The 23365-nt window shown below is 41.1% G+C and overlaps 1 protein-coding gene and 1 long non-coding RNA gene across 6 annotated transcripts in view; one reads left to right on the plus strand and one right to left on the minus strand.

Annotated features, from left to right (window-relative positions):
* Positions 1-8128: 8128 nt before the first annotated feature.
* Positions 8129-15737, minus strand: LOC114595747 (uncharacterized). The gene is made up of 3 exons (XR_003706332.2): positions 15633-15737; positions 11780-11909; positions 8129-9310 (listed from the first exon to the last, which is right to left on the minus strand). It is a non-coding gene; the product is annotated as an uncharacterized LOC114595747 (long non-coding RNA).
* Positions 15738-16173: 436 nt separating this feature from the next.
* Positions 16174-23365, plus strand: part of WASF3 (WASP family member 3) — a 41526-nt gene continuing 34334 nt past the window's right edge. For 2 of the 5 annotated variants that reach the window (XM_077927102.1, XM_028726379.2), the window contains exon 1: positions 16174-16298. The gene's annotated coding sequence lies outside the window, so the exon portion shown is untranslated. Of the gene's footprint in view, positions 16299-16408; positions 17162-23365 lie in introns of those variants that run through there. The other 3 variants (XM_028726377.2, XM_028726376.2, XM_028726375.2) reach the window with 2 other exon arrangements.

Here is a 23365-nt window from a genome sequence, read left to right on the forward strand (position 1 = left end):
AGGTATGTGCCTGTGGAAGTGCAACCTCTCCAGCCAGGCCCCACTTTTTAAAGCAAAGCCCTTCATTCCCACATCCTCCAGAATACACCCTAAGCCAACACAACTCTTATTTGCCATATGTATCTCATATTATTATTATTATTATTATTATTATTATTATTATTATTATTATTATTATCTCTTCCATTGCAACCTCTTTCTAGGGTGGCCATGCATCCTACTTTACAGAGCATAGTCCTCTACTTGAACAGAAGTCTTATCCAAGCCCAGTTTAAAGACAAAGAACTAAAAAGGGAGACAACAGGAGGGGCCAAGGAGTGCCCATCAGCAGTGAGCATCTGGAAAGCCGACTGAGCAGCACATAATCACCTTGTCGCTGTCTCTCCCACTATGGTGAGACTGCATTTCTGTTGAAATTGTAACAATTGGGATGGATTCAACTAAGTTGCTCTACTAACAGGACCCTATAAAAGGGCTTCTGCTAGTGCAACAGGACTTCCCCACCTTCTCCCCGTGTACATGCCCCCTATTGGCTCTTGTGTGTCAGGGAGAATCTCCAGAACAGCACAAGGGGTGGGGGGGGGGGGTTGCTTCATTGGGCAAGGAGAAATGCTTGCACTGAATGAAAGCCTGTTTTAATTCAACACTGAATTCCTCCATGTTTCTAAACTTGCATGCATGCATACAAATAAGCTTATGCAAAGTTCGTGAAAATCTGCACTCTACGTTTTTATTGGACGAAGGTAATGCGCTTTCCTCTCTCTCTGGTATCAGGTTTAAGGTGCTGGTTTTAACCTTTAAAGCCCTATACGGCCTAGGACCCTTGTACCTACGGGACCGCCTCTCCTGGTATGTCCCACAGAGGACCTTATGGTCTTCAAATAAAAACATCTTGGAGATCCTGGGCCACAGGGAGGTTAGGCTGGCCTCAACCAGAGCCAGGGCTTTTTCAGCCGTGACCCCGATCTGGTGGAACTCTCTGTCACAAGAGGCTAGGGCTCTGCGGGACTTGACATCTTTCCGCAGGGCCTGCAAGACAGAGCTGTTCCACCAGGCCTTTGACCAAGGCACAGTCTGACCCCCTACTTCTGTAAACCTCATAGAACTCTAGCCCAATGGTTGCCATTAATTTGACTCTGAATTGATTTTAGAATGAATTGATTTTAGAATGTATTTCAATTAATTGACTGTGATTTTATGTAAACTGTGCTATTTTTACTGTTGTTAGCCACTCTGAGCCCGGCTTTGGCTAGGGAGGGTGGGATATAAATAAAACTATTATTATTATTACCCTTTCCCCCATTATTTTTGTCTCTCCTGCTGCTGAAGAAGGAGGGCCAAACTAGACAGGAGTGCATCTTCGTACTTAACCTTTAGGGCTTTAAAAATGGAAATAGCAGTCACTGGGGAAGGGGGATAATAGGAGATTTCCTCCCAAATGCGAATAATAGCTTCAAAGGAACATTTTTTGGTTAGGACAGCAGCAGGGCAGGGAAGGCATTAAATCCCCCCTCGAGGCTGCTGCGATCCTGATTATGATTACAAACACCCAACAGCTGCTACTCCTGTCTAGATTGGCCCTTAGGTTGTAAGCTCCTTAGGTTAGGGGCCTAATATAATCAACTGTTTTATATTAAGAACTGCTGTTTCTATTACTACTTTAAAGTGAACATTTTATACCATTTTATGACCACCGCTTAGAGGTTTGTTTGTTTGTTTAATTGATTAAGTGGTATATAAATGTTGCTAAATAAATAAATTTGAAACAAACCTTGCTAAGCAAACAGATTTGGGGGGCTGCTTCTTTAAAGCACTGTGTACATTGATTACAGAAATATGCTCTGTACAGGATGTTTGAAGATGGCATAGAAACTGCAGCTCAGTTACTGGCCAAGTCTAGTACATAGGTTAGAGCATGGTGCTTAGAATGCCTAGTTTGCAGGTTCAATCCTCATATGGGACAGCTGCATATTCCTGAATTGCAAGGGGTTAGACTAGATGATCCTCAGGATCCCTGTCAACTCTACAATTCTATGTTGCCTTAGGGCAGGCTGAGTGACCACTTGGCAAAGGAGTGAGTACCTGAAAGTCAAAGGGATCAAGAGGCTTACAAGTAAATGGCTCCTTGGGTGTACGGGATCCTTCAATAGCAGCACTGAGTGCTTACTGCTGGTCTTGGGTGGAGCCCGAGACACCAGACCATACAGCCCCTCGTTGAGGTCTGGTAGGTGCTGGAACAACACTGGGCTTTCACCTCCCAGACCATGGCAACCTGACATGGTGGCTTTGCTGTATCCATCTATCTCTTGACTGGCCTGTGCTGCTGACCTCTAGATCTCTTCTCCACAACTTTCCCTTTGGACTATGCTCAATTTTGACCATAGCGTCACCTAGATTCTGCCTTGTTCCTGATTTGTGTTATTGCTTTTTGGAGTTGACCTGCAGTTGACCTTGTTGCGTGGACTTGCCCCAACCAATGCTCAAGAACTGAAACATAACCTGGAGCAGGAAAGCCATCAGTTTTGCTTTATACCTACCATATGATGGCTTTCCACATTATTTCCCCTATGTTCTGCCTACATAAAACACAACTGCATTACCAATTTTCTCGCCACATTCATGGAGAAGAATGGAAAGGAAATCAATGGATTTAAGAACTAAAGTACACCGAAATGTCAATGGCCCCTTTGAGGGAAGAAAATAAGCCAGGCAGGAAGCTGCAGTGTGCAGTTGTTATTAAGAGAGATTTTTAAACTGAAATTTTGGTCTTATCCTACTTGATGTTTCAGTGAACTTTCTGTTCCCTTCTTGCTTCATTTTGAGCACTACATAAACACTGACAGATGGAGACTGTCGAAAGAGTAAAGAGATCTGAGGAGTGAGGAAACTGCTAAGAAGCTGAAGAGATGGAAACAAAAGCAGTCTGTGTGTGTCCTGATTTGGCTTCAGGGAATTAACAGCTGATCCTTCACTGAATCCAAGAGCTCTGGCTGTACATACACATACACACACTCTCTTTCTCTCTTTGTGAGAAAGTGGGAGAAATTTAGACTTTAGGACCCAATCATTGCTTGCTTAGTGCCAGGAAATACTTCACAAAGAAAGCAGTTAATCTGAGGCCATATTGTGCCTGTACATAAATTAATAACTAACAAGCAGTTCATGGTATATATGGATCACTGGAGAAAGGGTTCGACTATCCTCCATTGCTGCACCCCCAGCCCAAACTGGCAGCCCTTTCTTTAAAGGGGCAGCTGCTTCTAAAAGAAGAAAACAGGATCTCTATCTTGTTAAGCCAAAAGTCTCAGATTACTATTACATCTAAGGGTGCAATATAAGATAATGCAAAACAAGAAGAAAAAAACAACAACTAAGGCTACTTCATTCTCAACAATTTCCCCACACAAGTATCTCTTCCATGAAAGGAAAAGCACATACATGAAATGACCACAGAGACACAGGTGTATCATATGGTGTGTGGAACATTTGGCCCTCAATTTCAGCAGTAATCAATCCACAAATTCCCCCCTCCAATTTATTAAGTGTTATGCATTCATTTGTATACTGTCCAGTCAACAAAAGCCTACTTCTTACACATAAGTCCCCTAGGTGTAGGATGGAAGTTTATCAAGCATCCTGCATCCTTAGGAGTTGTGTCTTTCTGTGTGCACCCGAAAGTGGCTCAGGTAGTCCATTATTAAAGCCAATTGGAGCATATCCAGGTAAGGCTGGGAGAGAGTGCAGTCTGAAATCCTGCAGAGCCTATGACAGTTAGTGTAGCCAATACTGAGCTAGATCGACCAAGTGTCCGACTCAGTGTAAGGCAGCTTTCCTCTAATGTTCCTATATCTGGCTGCTTGAGGCAGAGCATCAAAGGTCCCCCTGGCTCTCCTCCAAATCAAGGTGCAGAGAACACAGTAGAGCCAATTGGGTTATTTAGCACCTGAGACAGACAGTCCCATAAGCACTTCTCCCCTTCCCCAGCAATAAATTAAATAATTGACAATTTCCTGCCATTTCATGACACCCAAAGTCAGGTGCCTCAGGCAGCTGCCTCACTCTGCCTAATGGTAAGGCTGGCCTGTTCTCCAGTTTCACTCACTGCTCTGTAGATTAGACACTATTAGCTGAGCCAGAGATTAATGTCTCTAAAGAACACTCAATTAATCCGAGTGACAAGCAGGCACTTGTAGGGCTAGAACCTGAAGAATAATAATAGATATTATGCATGTTTACATATTGGTAGTTGGCACTTTGATTGAAACCAGTGCTAAATATTATTTTTAAATGGTGGCAAAAAAAGAATTAAAAATATGTAAGTTGAAATCCCCCAAATGCCCACAATCTTCATGTTTAATGCTTAGGAATTTGAAATGTTACAACCCATTGCACAGCTGCTTCGTAGGATATCTCTCTCTCTTGATAACTGCCCTAGAGATCCCTGGCATGTTACTGTAGGTTTCCACTTCTCGTGCAGTGCTGTGAGATTTTGTACGATGAAGTGGAGATGCATAGTTTCTTTGTAATATTTTTATTTTATTTACAGATGCAGGACTTGTGGCAAACAAGCAGGCTCCTAAAAAATAGGCAGGAGATCTGCTAGGTGGACATCAGATTTCCAGAGTGTAATCTTCAATCTACTCACAGCTTTCTATTCCCCACATCTTTCCCTCCAAGTTGAAATGGCAAAACAAGCATTAAGCAATTTACCTGCCCATCCCCTTAGCTCTGAAGGGTGTCAGCTTCCCAAAATCTGATGGATATTGCATCCCAAAAGAGAGAGGTGTCCCAGGTCATTAATGACTATGTAGAGGTGAACAACATCTAGGCACACCTTTGGACTGGTGTCTTTTTATTGGGTCTAATAAATTTGGCTTTGCCATATCTGGTCCAGAACCCACTCACCACTCTTAGGTCCAGCATGCAACTGCTCTTACTGGCTTTTGTGTACAGCCACACAGTTCAATGAATGGTCAAATCAAAGGTTGCATGCAGCCAGTTGTAGTTCTGCAGCACTCTACTGGATGAGCATCACTCCGACTTCCTTCAAATTTTGTAGCAGGTGATGACCTCAAATGCACAAAGTTGATTTTGCTTGCCACTACTTATTTGACCATTTTGAGGCAACTGTGGCTTGCAATTTAAGACAAAGTGGCTGAGAGAACAATTCATAAAATTCCTCCCTTAACCTTCTTGTCTAAAGCATTAATACTTTTAATCTTGGAAAGCTCTCTAAAGGATGAGCTGCCAGGAAACAAGTGGAGCTACAATGCCATTTGCACAAATTGCAGAGTTCTAAAAGACTATGCTTGACAGTAAAATTGCAGATTGTCTACCACTTCCCTTCTGCAGCTGTGAGCCATTCACTATTTAAATGTACACGGCTAGAGAAAGGATGAGAAATACAAGCAGGTAATTGCAAGAAGGTACAAAGGTTGGGCTGTGTGTATGCTGTACCGCTTGTCTTTCTTCATATAATACAAATTGTACCTATGCAATTGCAGATGGTGAACAAGATCCAGCAAGTGGCTATAAGTGCGGTGGGATTTTTGACATTTCCTCTTTGAATGATAGATCCATAAACACATCAAAAAATGCTTAGGGAACTTCGCATGAGAGGCTCACGTTTGAGAAATATCACTGACATGTACAGAACTACTTGTGTGGCTCTTCAGCTAGAGAGTTACTTCATAATTAATAGACTATATATTACAAAGTAATAATGGCACTTAGAATTATAATAGGTCTTAGGATAATCAAAGGAAGAAGGTACTTAAAAGATAATCAAGTCCAACTCCCATAATAGGAATACTCCTCAGACATAAGTGATTCCTGATTATGCTCCTTTCAGCGATGCTTTAAACATTATTATTATTAGGCATAGCAATCATTTCCATGGAGAAAATCTGAATTGAGGGTAATATGCAAAGTGTGGTGTTTTTGGGGTTTTGTGTGTATGTTCCTTTGTATAGTGACAACAAAGACTGATTGTCTTGATAATGTATTAGTTATCAAACTGCAGATCAATCCAATTGTAGTGAGGAGGGGCATATCCATAGTGAAAGAACTGTCATATTCAAGCTCTGCTTGGCTTGTACTGGTCAGCCAGAAGCTGGAGGAAGACAGAATCTACTTTGATCATTCTAGTGTCCTCATGTTTCTTTCTTTTTCCATTTCCATTCTAGGAGCATGCTGGAGGAAGAAGGAGCTTTGGATCCTGTGGATTCATCCAAGTCTTCCCTTGATCTTTCCCCGGCATGCTCCCTTTTCCTCCTTTGTGTTGTCAGAGCACCAACTGCAAGGTGGGGTGGTTGCAATCCTGTACCCACTTATCTGCAAGCAAGCAAGTCCCAGTGAGCTCAGAGGGACTTACTTTTGAATAGAAGAGCACAGGCCTTCACAGTCTAGTCTTTACAGAGTGAAAAATGCTTGTTCACATACTTCAAGTTACATCAAAGCCTCAATCCATGACAGGAAGATTTTGCTTTCGAAAAGGCTGAGCTCTGTGCAAAATATTTAGTTTCATTCATTCAGTGCTCATATATCACTCTCAAGGTCCCCCCCCCCCCAGCTGCAAGATAAGCTCCTTTTAACTACATCTTTTCACAATAGCCTTTTCAAAGGGCATGACAACTATGTACAATATAATGAGCTTTGGCTGCTAAACCTCCGCCGTAAATAATGATGCATGCTATAAAATCTGACCCTCATGTCACGCAAGAGGGCATGTGTTTCCAAGGGCTGGGTTAGGAAATTATATGGCTGATAAAGCAATGTTTATTACAAATGCAGATGGTCAGCTGAATGTGGAATGGTTTGAAAAAATAATTCAGTTAGTTTATTTTTCAAAACTTTTTCTTGCCTTCACTGTACCTTCATTTGGAACTGATACATGCCAGTCAGTATTTGAACTAGCCAGTCTTCCAGTATACTGTCCATCCACAACTGCCATTTTCTGTCCCTGCCCAACAGACACTCACCATTCTGGGGCCACAGAGCATGCTCAGTCACCAATGGGTTGGTTAGGGATGGGGTCATTTAATATTTTTCCTAAATATACATCTACTTCTGCAAACTTTAGGGTTCCCTCCAAGCATGCTGATGTACCGGTATCTTGTTTTTCAGTGGTTCTGTTTGGGCTACAATTCTACCAGCACCCACCAGCTGAGTTTACTATTAGAGGAAATAATTATTAGTCAAGTATTGTCATTTACATGGTGTTTTATAGGAGGTTCCTGCCTGGCTTAAGGAGCTTATTGAATAATTACTAAACCAATCCTTATGTTAAGTAGCAAGCAGCACCTAAGAAACTCTGAAGAGTGGCAAAATGTGAGGAATCTACCATTTCACCTTAACTCCCTCTGCTATAATAGCGTGGTTTATTTATTTACAACAATCTTTATAAACCATCAATTCACAAAAAAGTATCAGGGTAAAATAATTACAGCATCATCAAACTTTAAAATCTTAAAAATAGAATCGAGAACAAATGGCCAAAACTGAATCAAAATAATTCTTTAAAAATTTGCTTGATGATAAAATATAAGGATTTGAGATGCCTGTCTGCATTCAATAAACACAATGGTGGGGATGCATTTATATTTACAGTTTTTGTTACAGAATTTGTGGAAGAATGATATACATTCAATAGCTATTTTTCTGGAGAGTTGTTTATTTATAATAGATCCAAGTGGTGTTGAAAAAGCATTTCTTTTAACCCGGGGATAGAAAATGAACATGCCTGATTTTAAGGCTCATGCTTAAGCAGGAAAGCTTGTGATTAGTTTGCTGCATTTGCATTAGGTGAGCCACTCACAAGAGAACAATTGTTCCTCCTAATTTTAGAAGACGGCAAAGAAACAATGCCACTATTTCTGCTGTCTGTTCTATGGCACCTACCGTAGGTAATGGAGGTGGTACTCTCCATGGTGCTGAATAGATGCTTGTACTACTATTGAATGATCACTTGCTTGATAAATGAATGGAATGCACTTTAATCAAACACGCAATTACATAGTAAAGCCTTGGTGCTGTTTTTAAGCCCCATAAGTAATTAGCCTTACTGCCATTGAAGTATTGATTTCTCAAAGGTCACCACAAATTAAAGGGATACATATAATATTGTTGTTCTCTCTTGGTTATATGTAAATAAGGATATCTGCTAATGGGTTAATCACACAGAATTTGCAACAAAGCTTAGACAAAATGATATATTCTATTGACCATAGGTGTTCACCACAGTAACAAAACACAATTTGGGGGTGATCACCATTAAAACCATTAATTACCAATGGTAATTCTGCTGCTGACTTCAATGGGGATATTTCATACTAATGGCTAGCCTCTGAAGCCTTGTTGAAATAAATTGACTGGAGGGCAGTAATTTCAAGTAATTTATCTGATCCAGAAAAGATGGTACAATAAATGTCTTGATTTAGTAATGCTCCACAGTGAGCATTATCAGTATTCCTGATGCTACTCCAATAATCTTTTATCACACACCCATAAAAATGCTGAAGCAATTTGCATATTTCCACTAAACAGAAAAAAAAAATATGAGATTTACATGGTGGATGAAGTCATATCACACAATACTTTAAGCTTGTTTGTATTTTAATGATGATTTACCACAAAGCTTTCCAAACTTTTAATGTGGGTGACATTTTTTAGACATGCAGTATTTGAATACACCGTAATTCAGTTTTACTAGCAAACTGGAGGTTAAACTAATCCCTTTCCAGCCCTGGGAGGAACACAGGGAGCATTCGTGAAACACACCTACAGCAGTCAACACACTAACATGTCACAACACACAGAGTTTGGAAAGCTCTGATTTACTGCATATTTTCTCAATCTCTGAGTGTAGGAAAACTGGATGTGAATGACAAGGAACTGGATGTTGCTATTGCTTTGGTGCTCTTTCAGCAACTCAGTCAGCCAGGCCTTTTGTAAAATAAAGTACCAGTCTGGATGGAGAGTGGGTTTGACCTAATAAATTGGTTTTAGTTCCTTAATCTGTTAAATGTGTGTACATTAGTCACTAAGAGAATGTAGATGGTAACACAATGTATCCACAGTGGCAAAACGTGTTATATGTTCTCGCGCAAACACCTGCTACATTGTGTACTTGCAATGCCAACAGTTTTAATTTGGTCCATAGCTGTCAACTTTCAGATTTGAAAATAAGGGATCAGCAGCCTCACCTGTCCCAGGCACTCCTGTCTTTCCCTGCCTCCGGCAGTTTGGTCAAACTCATGCTGGTAACTTCAAGAACACTGTCCAACCATCTCGTCCTCATGGTTCAATGTTACTAGTAAGCAAAGTTTCCCAGTCAGGATTTGAATCTTGGTCCTAACATTTGGGGTTAAGTTTCTATTTAGCTGTCCATTAATACTGACAAACCGTATCGCCCATTCATCTCTCAGATCCCCTTGTAAATCTAAAGTACTGGCCTCACCTCATCCTGCGGTAAAAAATTCCCCCAAGTTAATTATACATTGTGTGAAGCTACAGCATTCCTACTATCAGCTTAAGTGACACATTCTCTCTCTCTCTCTCTCTCTCTCTATCTCTCTCTCTCACACACACACACACACACACAGAGAGAGAGAGAGAGAGAGAGAGAGAGTAAAGCCCGTCCGAGGCAAAGGCCCAAAGGCAGAAAGCCCAGCCAGGAACCAAATGAAGCCTCAAGTGGTGGTTCCCACAGGGCAGCCACCCGGCAAAGGGATACAGCAGCAAGGAAAACCACACTGTCACCTCTCCGTTGGGAAGCGCTGAAGCAAAGGCGAGTCCCCAGGCAACGCAGCCGATTTGATCGGCACAAGGCATGCAAGCTCCACCCCCCAGTTGTTCTCAGACTCCTTATTGGTGAGCAATGCAGCTGAGCAACGCAGTTAAGGAGCCTCCCTGGCCAGCAGGGAGGGAGAGGAGCTGCTTCCTTTGAAATCCGGGAAATTTATGGGATATCAACAATCTGGGATAGCAGCGGGAAACGGCACTGGAATAAGGGAGTTTCCCGCCAAATAAGGGAAGGTTGACAACTATGATTTGGTCTGAATTCGAACTGTATTCCAACAGCATGGCTGCCTCTGACAAGGCAAACTGCACGTCCATGCTCTGAATTGTTAGCTACTTATATGGTTTGGGTCGTTTCTAACTGAACACAAGAAATTCCTGGAAAATTGAATGGGTCTCTGGTGTGAACTAGAAGGGTGCCCCTGCATATCATGCAGAGCTGTACCCACACAGTTTGCCTTCAGTTAACATTGGCCATTGATTCATGTTTATTTAATAAGATTCCAAGAGTGCCTAGGGAATATCTCTTCACACAATACTGTGTAAACTCATCAATGCACAACAACAAATTCCACCAAAGTCTTGAATATTAGTCTTATAGCTACAATATTATGCAAAGTGCTATGTGTGTAAGTATTCAGCAAATGGTGTGATTCCATCCTAACATGCTGCCTGTTGGTGTCCTGTACATGATTGGTCCCTAGTCTTGCTTCTACCACATCCCTGTACTATGAAATGCCTTTGTGCCATGCCACATCCAGTAATGTTGATTGTTGTCAGCCTAATAGTACCAACCAATGACAGTGCACCAGATATCCAGCTCTTGATGCAACAGTTATTGTTTTGCCCTATTCTAACTACTATTTTCTAACTACTATAAGTGTGTTGTCAGGACATTAGGCTATGAACCTAAACACACAAGAGGAATTCACCTAATGAGTCCTGTCAGCACAAGTCCTGTATGAGAGCTTTCACTTGTGCAATGGGTTTTTCTCACCCCACCCCTTGGGGCCCCCTAAAATTTGCTTTGGATGCGTTGGGGGAACCCCCAGAACACTGTGCTAGGGGGGATCATTCTGTCTGACGAGCTTCAATGTTTGTGCTGACAGGACTTTCACTGTAGTGTGACACTGAATTCCACCCCTGCATTTCTATTTACATAAGTGGGGCATGATGCCTTTTAAATATGATTAAGAGTGAGACATTAGGTATATAAAAATTCAGTACACTATGGGAAAAAACCCACGTTAATAGTTACACGCACACACACACACACACACACACACACACACACTATATATATAGTGTATTTTATCTTTTTATTATTGTTAGCAGCTTTGGGAGCCTAGTGCAGAGGATATAAATAAATAATGATGAAATGCTTTTATTCATCCCACTAAGAACTATACAACATGCAAGAGTGTAAGTTCCCATCACAATAGACAATGTAAACATTGTAAGGTAAGAATAAATGAGTAGCATGTAGACACATTTGATGGCTAAAGATAAACTTCTGAAATTACTGAAAGGGAAAAAAAATGTTTTTTGTAAGCCAGGTATTTTTCTGTCATTTGTCTCCTCCAAGTTCTAAGCAGACCAAGCCCTTCTAGAATGTTTTTATTCACCTCATGGGACATCAAATCTATGCTCCAAAACTATATAGCATAAAGTAAATTGAAACAGAATTATTTTGTTTTCTAGGAAATTGCCTGATGTACAGATGATGTTGATGATGATAATAATGATAATCCGGTTTAAAAATTAAAATTAAACAATGTGCCTTTACCCCTTCAAAGCTTTGCTCTCTGCCTGCTATTTGTGTTGCAGTTACTTTCCTTTTCAGTTTTAACAGCTACATTGTCTTATTTTTTTCTCAAATAAGGGGCTTTCTTTGCCAAAAACGTCTACCTCTACCAGTTTAGCACAATTGCAATTATTTTATCAGCTAAAGAAAAGATCTGCTACCCAAGACTTGACTTACATTTCTATAGCTTATTTTTCACAGTTATTCCGTTTTCTATTCTGCAAACAAGGAAGCCATGTAGAGAGGTTTGTCTATATGTGCCAGCCGGTCACAACTTTCGTTGACTGTGTTGTGTTTCTGGAGAGCTCTAGAAAAAACAAACATGACAGGTTCTTACGTAGACCATCAGCACAAATTATGTTCACATTTTCATTAGAATTCTTGCAAGCTCTGGATTCATGTCTGGCTGCATATGTGACATAACTTGAATAGATATAGACATATTTGAGTAATTGGTTTGAATTGCATTGTATATAGATTTGCTTCATCTTAGATATTACCTTTCAAATTGCTGAACAGAAAAAAAAGAATAATATGCAGACCCGTGCAGAAGGGAGCAGCCAGGTACACTTGCTGCAGGCCTCAGAGAGTTAAGCTGGCCAGGGGCCTACTGGACTTACACTGTCATGCCAAGAACAAGACTCCTACTCCATGCCTTGGACAAGCTCTACTCAGGCCAGAGAATATGCATCACTGGAACTATTACAGCATTTCCCTTAGGTGATTGAAGAGTTTGACCTTAAATAAATGTATGTTTTTTGTATACTGAAATGAAGTGATCTCTTTCTATCTAAAAAGATTAAATAAAACGTATATTTCAATTGTGATTATAAAATTATTTTGACCAGTTACCTTCTGCATACTGGGGGAAAATAGAATTGCCACAATGTCAAGCAAGTACATGCCATATTTAAAATATATTTTATTTCTCTGTTTTCTTCCTGCAAAAGACATGGCTGACAACTATATGCTTGGGCAGCTGCCTTACTCTGTCAAGGGACAAATTATCAATAACTGAGTACTGTGCTAAACAAAGTGAACATTTTAAGCATTGTGATGTTTTGTGTGTTCACCCTGTCATTGTTGACAGATTCTATTGATTTTTTTTGGGGACCTTTTTATTGATTCTTCTTTTTAAAAAATTAACACACCTAGAAAAAAATATTGAACTGGAATGTCTCACATACAACTCATCCAATATGAAAATGAAATGCACACAGCAAACTAGAATAATATCACAATGTCTGCCTTAGTAATAATACTGGAAGTAACACATCAGTTACATATTATTTGATATTATGTATTTTATATCACACACCCCCATTCAATCATCTCATTCAAGGCATGTAGACATTTTTGAAGAGTCTAGAAGGAAAAGTATTTTTTTTCACAAGCTGATTCAGCACTAATCTCACCTTATCCACATCAATGTTCCCTTAATAATCATTATGATACACTGATTCTGATGGGAGCTGTAAATAACATATTTACTCAAATGTAATGTGCACCTTTTTTAGCCAAATTACCGTGCATCATGAAAATTAGGGTGCACATTACATTTGATGGTGCATTTGTGTAAATACGGCAATTTACTCTATTTTAACACCAGGTAACTCTGTAACTGTTCTGATGATCCAGAAAAAATATTTTTTGTTGTTATTGTTAATTTATAAACCTGTATATATGCAGAATATATATATATATATATATATATATATATATATATATATGAATGCAAGATAAAGTAACCAAGCTCTGCTTAAGTCAGAGGCGTATGCATTAGTAAGCATATAAAGAACTGGGGCACAAATAAGTATAGACTTCAGGCTTTGATAGCCAACAAATCTGCCAAGCTGCTTACTTTTAATCAGGCATGACAGAGGCCTTAATGCCTTTTATTGTAGTCATTATGCTACCTGTCCATCTCCATCTCTATACCCTTCCCACCTGCCTTCTCTCTCACAAATCCCCAGTCCTTTGCCCTTTTACTAAGGTTTACAGTGATTAACTGATGGGCCGTGCGTCCTGCCATCCACAACATTTATCCATTTGTGGCTGTTTGTGGGCTATCATTTGATTTTAAGAGAACTTAAATCACCATTACTATTAATATTATTATTTGATATATTTATTTAAACGTTCTAAACTGTTACAAGTTCAACTGGCTGCTGATTTCCACACCTGCCCAAATCTTACTCACAAGATGTCTGACTTCCTTTCTTTGTAAAGGAGCCTGAAAAGTACTAAACAAAAGCCTCTGTTAACAGGCCTGGCTGCAAAGGACAAAACAAGAAGAAAGCAACCAAGGAAAGAGAGCTTTGACCACATTATTCAGGCACTGTTAGCTTTCACAATGCAAGCACGATAGGGGCCTCCCTCGACCATTCTCTCCTTCTCTAACCAACATATCAGCCCCTCAGATACTCAAAGCCTGGGGTCCTGCTAGTTGCAACAATGCAAGCACCCATGACAGCAGTGCAAAATGAAAACCCTCATTAAACCCTTTGGTGCTCCAGTATGGTGCTTTTACGTTATATAGATGTGGAGAAACAGGAACGTTCTGATCCTGAACATGGTTTACTGGGAAACAAATACAAATGATTTGAAGGGGAATCACTTCAGGTCGCCTTACCTCAGTGAGGATAGTATGGAGTTGGAAAAGGTTCAAAAAAGGGCAACCAGAATGATCATAGGGATGGAGCAACTCCCCTATGAGGAGTTGGGGTGTTTAGCTTAGGAATGATAGGTAAGAGGTGACATGGTAGAAATGTATACAATTATGCATGACATGGAGAAAGTGGATAGAGAAAAGTTTTTCTCCCTCTCTCATAACACTAGAACTCGTGAACATATAATGAAACTGAATGTTGAAGGATTCGGGACAGATGAAAGAAAATGCTTATTCACACAGTGCGTAGTTAAACTGTGGAATTTGCTCCCACAGGAAGCAGTGTTGGTTACTACCTTGGATGGCTTTAAAAGAGGATTAGACAAATTATGAGGTAAAGTCTATCAGTGGTTACTAGCCATGATGGCTATCAGAGGCTGTATGCTTCTGAATACCAGTTGTCGGAAACTGTAGAAGGGGAGGGTGCTTTTGTGCTCCAGTCCTGCTTGTGGGCCTCCCAGAGGCATCTGTTTGGCCACTGTAAGAACAGGATGAACTAGAGGGTTGGATTCTCTGTTGACTGCAATGTAATGTAGATGAGCAGAGAAGATGCCTTAAACTTTGAGGAGGCAGTCTAAGGCATTCATAATGCTGGAGGCAGATATTTCAACTGGTGCCCCTCATAGCAATAAAAACAAACCGATTCTATATTTGCCTTGCCCTGTATCCAGAAAAAAAATGTGTTTCCTGAAGTGAGGTGCTTCATTCTGTCTAAGGTTCTATAAATGGTATCGCATATTCTTTGGATTTTTAAAATTGGTTTTGCCAGCTATGTGCATGGTAAGCTGTTGTTTTACAGTTCTTAGGTTATGTTTTTGTTTTGATAATATACTGGGGATTTTTAGTCTGTTCATTGCAGCAATGAAGTGAAGCTACAGGGAACCAGGCAGAGGACCTTCTCGGTAGTGGCGCCCGCCTTTGGAACGCCCTCCCATCAGATGACAAGGAAATAAACAACTACCTGACTTTTAGAAGACGTCTGAAGGCAGCCCTGTTTAGGAAAGTTTTTAATGTTTGATGTTTTATCGTGTTTTAATTATTAATATTCTGTTGGGAGCTGCCCAGAGTGGCTGGGGAATAAATAATAAATTATTAATTAATTATTATTATTAAGCCTGAACCCGGCTTCGGCTGGGGAGGGCGGGATATAAATAAAATTTATTACTACTACTACTACTACTACAATTCTACGGTTACTGAAATGATTTTTGAAATATTACGTGACATATAAACCACACCCCAGCAGGGAGGCTACTACAGTGGCTCCCCACCCAGCAGGAGAATCCCCCCTGTCTGAGATGCTGGCTTTCATGGTCTAATCCCCTGACCCCTTTTAGACACAGGTACTGTATTTGACTTCACCTAATTCTAAAGGGCTGCTGCGTTTGAGGCCTTCGTGGCTTGTTCGACTGACTTCTCTCCCCCGAGGTCCTGCCCTGAGGGCGCTCCTGACGGTCCTGAGTGAATAACGGAGGCTGGTGGGAGTCGTGAGGAGAAAGAGTCCGTCCTACAGGTTGTGTGTGTGAGGAAGACAAAACTTTAGCGGCCTTGGGGAAGCGATAATGTGCGGAAGGAAAGGAAGCGAAGCTTGTGAGAAGTCGGGATGGGCGAGAGCCAAGGGGAAGCCAATTCGGTTCAGCTGCCAGAGCCGTAAAGCGAAGAGGAAAAGGGATAACGCAAACGCCGTTTGTGTGTGTGTTTTAAAGTAATCCCTGAGGCAGAAAGCAGCCCTTCTCTTTTCTGCCCTTCTCACTGGCTACTGAGAATGCCGATCAGTTCTGTTGCTCGGATACAAATCCTCCCTCCCTCCCGCGCTCGCTTTCTGCCCGCCTCCATCCTTAGCCTAGATAGGACCGAGTGGGCGGGGACTAGTCCTCGACACGCTCGAGGGCGCCGAGGGGGAGGGGATTGAATGGCTCCCGAGCTGAGCCCGCTGCCTGGCCGCCGTTGCCGCCTGTGGGGAGTAGACTGGGAGCCCCGCGCCCGCTTGCTGTAGTCGAGCCAGATGGAATGTGGCGCGCGCGCGAGGTATGCCGCGGGGGCGAGGATTAGAACGCGAGAGGGGAAGCGCGCGCCCACCCAAAAGCCCTTATTTTGAGAAGAAGCGCCCGTTGGCGATGCGGTTGAGGGAAACCGTAGGGAAGAGAGGAAAGGCGGCGGGGTGGGGGTGGGGGGCTGGAGAAGTGGTTTTAATTCGAAGCGTGTTGCTCCATGGCTTGGGAGCGGAGGCGGCCCGGCGTCTTCCCCCGCCCACCTTCCTTATCCATCTCATAATCCCGAAGAGTTTTGCGACTGGGGAGGTTTTAAAGCGAAATGGTCACTCGATGCTTCCCGCCCGGAGAGTGAGCGAGAAGGCGCCTTCATAATCCCCTGAGGCCCCCTTCACACGCCCCGCCTCGCGTGGGTTTAGCGCCACTCGGAGCCCCTTCATGCGGTGTGAGGGGGACGAGGCTGGCCGACCCGGGTCAGACTGACATGAGCGGTATCTGTTTCTTGGGGCCAGCGAGTTGTGTCGCCTTGTCTTTCGGGACGGCTGCCCGCTTGATATATACGGCGTAACTCTCAGAGAGAGTTGAGACTCTCCTTCTCCCGCTCCCCTCCTTCCCAGACAAAGTGCTGGGAGGGGAGAGAGGGAGAGGCTGCGCCCCACCCCCCTCCCCTCACCCCATATACACATACATTAAGTCGCCCCCGGGGAATTCGTGACCCGCTTTGCTGGCTGCTTTCTCCATTCTGGAACAGGCGGTTGTTTAAAGGGAGAGATTTGCATCATTCTTCAGGCTGTCTTCCTCCCACTCCAGATCGAAGTTCCTTTATTTTGCTTTAAACCGGGCAAAGGGCTCGACCGCTCCATCTGGCTTAAGTGTGCAAATCTCTAGTCCTGAAAGCAGGTAAACCCACAATCGTTAAGATATATAGTGTTGCTTTCTGTGGGTTTGTCTTTTCTTCTTTTAATACAACCAACCTCTAAAGAAATTTACTTAGGGTTTTGGTTTGTGTGAGATTAGGATCCTAGATAACGTTTTTAATTTTTTAAAAAATAGTTTGTGTGTGTTTATTGACTCGGTGTGTGTGTGTGTGTGTGAGAGAGAGAGAGAGAGAGAGAGAGATCCCCTAAGCTTTGAAATCTAGGTCCCCCTTTAACTCCCTAAGAAGACTACACATAATTATGTTTTTAAAACTACTCTGTTCTTCCTTTTGTTGGGTGAGTGAGGGGTTGGTGGTTTTAGTTGCCTATTCTGCCTTTGTGCTGAGAAAATGGAACAAGTGAAGGCTAGCTAGTGGTGAAGCAAAAAGTGAAGAAAAGTGTTCTCTAAAACTGTCAAAGTATGCAGAATGTTAAGATAACTTGCTATATCAGGATAAAATCCTGATTCACTAGAGAACAAATTTGTTTATGATGCCCAGTTATCTGAGTGTGTGACTGGACAACCGTAGTTCACTTTTTTTGGAGGTACTATTAAAAACAGACCTATTTAGCAGGCACAAAGCATTCTGGGTCAATTCAGACATGATGCCAAACTATGGTTAGGTAAACTTAATTGGTTAAGCATGTCTGAATACAATCATGGTTTGCCAGCTGTTTGCCAGCCACCTTCAGAAACCATGGTTTGGAGTGGTTCACCATCCAAGATCTGTGCTAATGGATGTTTGATGCAATGTCTGAATTCAAAAACCATTATGACGATTGCTCTATTTCCTAAGGCTGCTGAACCATAGAGATGGTAGTGAGTTTATGAAGCTATGATGGTGAGTGCTGGGTAGATGGACAGTGAAAGTAAGACAGTAGCTTTCAGCCATGGTTTGCTTTCTAAACTGGGTAGTGCAAAACATGTTTGGTCATCATGTTTGAACTGAGCCAGTGGATTATTATTTTTTTGCAGTGTTGGATCACTGGGACTTTAACACTCAACATCTGTATTGCCTTCTCTACAATCATTTCAAACACCCGAAGCCAAGGGAATGGTTTACTATGGGGTATGTGCAAATCTACCAAAAGTAGATGCACCCTTCTACGATTTAAAAAGTGGCAAACAACTTTTAACACCTTTAATAGTTAACATATTAATACCTTGTATGCTCTCTCTTGTGCTCATCTGTTGCAGTTAGACTCCCATGGGATGTGTACATTTGATGCTGAAGTACTCAGAAACATAAGAAAAATAAATGCTAAGTGTATGTGCTTGCCCATTAGTATAAAAAACAGTATGTTGTAGCTGTTGGTGACATCAATAGCAGACCGCACAGATTGATGGTAGAGCTAATGCATGAGCACTGTAGATGGATGAGTGCATCTCCCAAGGCACTGTAACAGATATGCCAACATGATCTGTGGCTGCTTTGACATAGTGAGACATTTCCTTTCAGCAGATTTTACTGTCCTCCTCATGTGTGCTCAAAGAAAAGTAGTTTGAAGTTGGTTAGTCAGCATTTTAGGAAGCTTGAGGAAAACCATACACAAAGCTATGAAGTAAGGAAGGTATTGATACTTCTGATTTTTTCCCCCCAAGTCAGGAAAATGTCATAGAGATGCTGCCTTGATTTGATTAATAGCTCTGTGTGAATAGATGCCTTGGCTATTAGGTGGAGTCCTTGTTTTGGGGAACAATGTGACCTACTCTCAGATAGAACCTGGAGCATTAATTCTAAATACAGTAGTAAAATTGGGGAGCAAATAGTAAAAGTTATTTTTTACTTGCTATGATTAGGAATAATCCTTTGTTAATCATTGTGCATTCTTGGCTGTCTCCTGCCTCAGAAAAAATACTTTGGCAATTCCACCTGCCACTGAATGCAATGTGTTCTGACTATACACAATTTTGGCTTTACGCTGTATCCTGGAACGTAACCACTGCCTAAGTTGAGAATCGCCTGTACTACATTTATTTTTCAAATTATTTGAACAAAGGTAGGGAATCATAAAGGCTGTTATCAGTGTTATATGTTCTTGGTTTGTTTAACAAACCCTGATTCAAGAGATCTTAATTCTTTGGCTGTGGTAGTAAGAAGGTAAAATATGCAGAATATCATAGAAACTAGTTTCTATACTGTGATGTCAGCTTTGTTAGACTGTTGCCGTATGCTAAGTAAACCAGCTAATGTCTAAGGCTGCAGTTCTAAACCCATTTACCAGGGAGTAATTCCCATTGAACTGAATGGGTTTTACTTCTGAGTAGATATATATAGGCATGCAGTATAATAAATGTGCACCACTTGTCTTAAGGTCAGTGACACAAGCTATCTGGAAAGTTTTGAACTGGAATACAGTCATACCTCAGGTTACAGACACTTCAGGTTGCGTTTTTTTGGGTTACGGACCGCCAAAACCCGGAATTACCGGAACGGGTTACTTCCGGGTTTTGGCGGTCGCACATGTGCAGAAGCACTAAATCGCGCTTTGTGCATGCACAGAAGTGCCAAATCACAACCTGCGCGTGCACAGACACGCCATTGCGGGTTGCGAACATGCATCCCGCATGGATCACATTCGCAACCCAAGCGTCCACTGTATGTAGTCAACAAAACTAAAAAAGTATGTTTTGTTAATCTTGTGTTTATCTGAAAAGTTTTTGTTACTGCAAAAAACAACAACTGAAATATCATTAGGGGGAAAGTTAGGGGAAAGAGTGTAGATGAAATGTAATATTCAAAGTGTTATTAGAATACTAGTAAATATATTTATATGCCAACTGAATAGAATGTACTTTTTACATTGGGGTCACTGATGTTGTGCCCTCAAGGTGTTTTGAGCTACAACTCCCTTCAGCCCCAGCCAGTTATACCAATTGTCAGGGATGCTGGGAGTTGTAGTCCAAAACATTTGGAAGGCTCTATGTTGGCTCCCTCTGCTTTACATTATACACACACATATACATATACATATACATATACATATACATATACATATACATATACATATACATATACACAGTACACTCCTACATCACTCCTCCAAGCTCAGTGGAATTTGGTTCCTAGTAAGTGTGCTTAATTCTTCAGCCTCAGAAAGTGGTCAACACTTTTAGCATACTAATTTTAGCATGCCTAAAGAGCTTTATGCATAAATATATGTGCTTCCTAGGAATAGTCACCTGAACAAAAAGAGTTTGGCTTTAGATCTGTCTGGCATTTTATCTATTCCTTTTGTTCAGTTCAACTTGTATTGTGTTCCTGCTTTAACTGCATTAATGGTTTATTGTTATGTGAATGAGTCTCTGGCTTGTGCCCCCCCCCCTCCTTAGGTGCCCCTGTGCGAAGGAGATCAGAAGCTTTTCCTTCTGTTCTCAGTTAACAGCATTTTAGTATTAGTTATAAACGTGGACAAACTGTGATTAATTTTAACTGTGGAAGCAAGTTCAGGAACTATGGTTTGAACTTGGTTTGTTTTAGTAAGCCACAGTAGTAACATCAATTTGTTCAAGTTCAGATAATCATCTCTCCCCCATGCCTGATGTTGTTGTTTTTTTAAAACCCATTAATGTGTAGTTAAGCTTTTAGAAGAATCACAAAGCTTTTCCTATGGCCACGTAATACAACATGCGAGCAGTCATCAGTGGCAAGGGTAATTGTTTTAACTTTTGTCTGCTTAGATACCCAAACCTGCTCGAGAACAGATTTGGATGGCAGGTTCAGCAGCACTGATAGTGTGAACACAAAGTGGAATATGAAATAGCAAAAGGACTATGTTTCAGGGCATGGTCAGAATGCATGCAAAGCAATAACAGTACTAAAGCAAAACAGTTTTGGTCCTTATCAGTGCTTTGTTAAGTGCACATTCCAGCCAGGCAAAAATACTTAAGGAGTGTATGAAGCAGGGGTGGGGCCTTGGAAGAGGATGTGGCTGAGGAGAGGGTGGGGCCTGAGGAGAATCCAGTGGGCCAGATAATGAAGACTGTACCGCCTAAGGTTGCTTTTTTTTTAGGAAGACTCCAAAAATTGTTGAGTTTTTTTAAGGAAACCATCAAAATGGTTGAGATTTTTTGAGCTGTTTCCGCTGCTTTTCCCATCACATTTTCATACATTTTTACATCCGAAAACCAGCACATGTTAGGAATTTTTCAGATGTATGGTGAGCCTAGTATCACCACATTTGGCCCCCAGGCCTGAGGTTCCCACCACTTCTGTACATGCTTGTCTGGGATTAAGTCCCACTGAATTTAGTGAAATTACTTCTGAATAGATTACACTGTTTCTCTGCATTATAGTCCACAAAATATTGTGCCATAAGAAATTTTTTAAGTCTTATGGTGCTTTGTTGCAACAAACGCAAGCATACATAGGTACAGTGGTACCTCGGGTTAAGTACTTAATTCGTTCCGGAGGTCCGTACTTAACCTGAAACTGTTCTTAACCTGAAGCACCACTTTAGCTAATGGGGCCTCCTGCTGCTGCCGCACCGCCGGAGCACGATTTCTGTTCTCATCCTGAAGCAAAGTTCTTAATCTGGAGCACTATTTCTGGGTTAGCGGAGTCTGTAACCTGAAGCGTATGTAACCTGAAGCGTATGTAACCCGAGGTACCACTGTATTCTACTGAAAATTGATTTGCCTTACCTGTCTTGGCTTATGTTTTTAGGATTTTGGCAACATCTGTTTGAGTGAGTGGTAATTAAACAGGTGTTGGAATACTTTTTTTATGATGCTGATTTTTTTTAAAAAAAATATTTATATTTTTATACCTCCTTCCCACCTTTTTCTGCAATGAGCTCATCTAATCTCCCCTTTCTCATCTAATCCCCCACGACAACCCTGTGAGGTGACTTGGCCTGAGAGGCAGTGGCTGGCCTGAGGTCACCCAGTGAGCTTCATGGCTGAGTGGGGATTTAAACCCTGGTCTCTCAGGTCCTAGTATAATAATAACTTTATTGTCAATGTACGACCTGTGTACAATGAAATTCAACAGATTGAATTCCCTTCTCTTGTATACAAGGACATCTCTTTCAACTTTCCAGAGGTGTTGGAGTACTTTTTGAAGCCTTTATAGATTTCATATCTCAGTGGATATGAATTAAAATAATGGAGCTATTCATAATAATAAATTATTTGTTATGTTAAATTGATTTGTCCCCATTTATTTTTGTGGAAAGAGAGCCACAGTTCTCAATCATTCTTTTCTCACCCTTTAAAATATATCCAGTATAACCTCATATTGTTTCTATATTCATGAAGTATGATGGGAATGTGAGGCAGAGTATTCTTTGTGTCTTTTTTTTTCTTTTTCTGTATTGCGACCCTAAAGTTCTGTGTGCATTGTTGGTAGTAGATAAATAATCATAATAATTAAACATACAGCTTCTATTCATTTGTGGGACAGTCTCTTCAAAGTCCTTATGGTTCTCGTGCTTGGTTCTTTTCCATAATTAACTGAAAGAACTTGGACAAAATGCCCATACTGCTGAATAGCCTTTGTGCATGTTTGGCTACATGCTAGCTTCACAATTTGTCTTAAGCATGGCCTGCATACAAATAGATCCTTTTGAATACTGCCTTCTGTATTGATTGGGAAGTTCTGCTTTGTGGAAGTGTGAAGTGACACTACACTTTTGAAATACTCTACCAATAACAGTAGAAAATATCACTGACTTTAGGAACCCACAGACTTAACAAATGTACTCTAATATAAAAATACAGTGCTACACTACAGTTACCAGATTTTTTTCAATGAATCCAGGGACACTTTTCAACTTCAATAGATTTTGCATGGGGACTGATCTGTAAATCCAGGGACTGTCCCTGGGAAATGGGAAAGTCTGGTAACCTTATTCTACAGTGCTCATAGTGTTGCTTCCCTTAAACTGGCAGTTTTTATTTATAACTGATGGATAAAACCTGTAACAGTGGTTTGATACCTCATTAATAATGGCTTATGATATGTGCATGGTTGTTGCTTCTTATCAATCTAGAACTGACAATCATTTAGTTCTATATTGTTGATTAACATCAAATATTAAATACTGTGCTACAGCAACAAAAGTGAAAAATGTGTATGTAAAAGTACTTTACTACACTTTAGTCACTTTTCTAACTCTCTCCCCACTGATTTGTGTCTTGAGCTGTGGTGGCAATCATGGCTAACATTTCTCTGTAACCTTGATA

Source organism: Podarcis muralis, chromosome 4 (genome assembly GCF_964188315.1).
Source record: "Podarcis muralis chromosome 4, rPodMur119.hap1.1, whole genome shotgun sequence".
Classification (NCBI taxonomy): Eukaryota; Metazoa; Chordata; class Lepidosauria; order Squamata; family Lacertidae; genus Podarcis; species Podarcis muralis.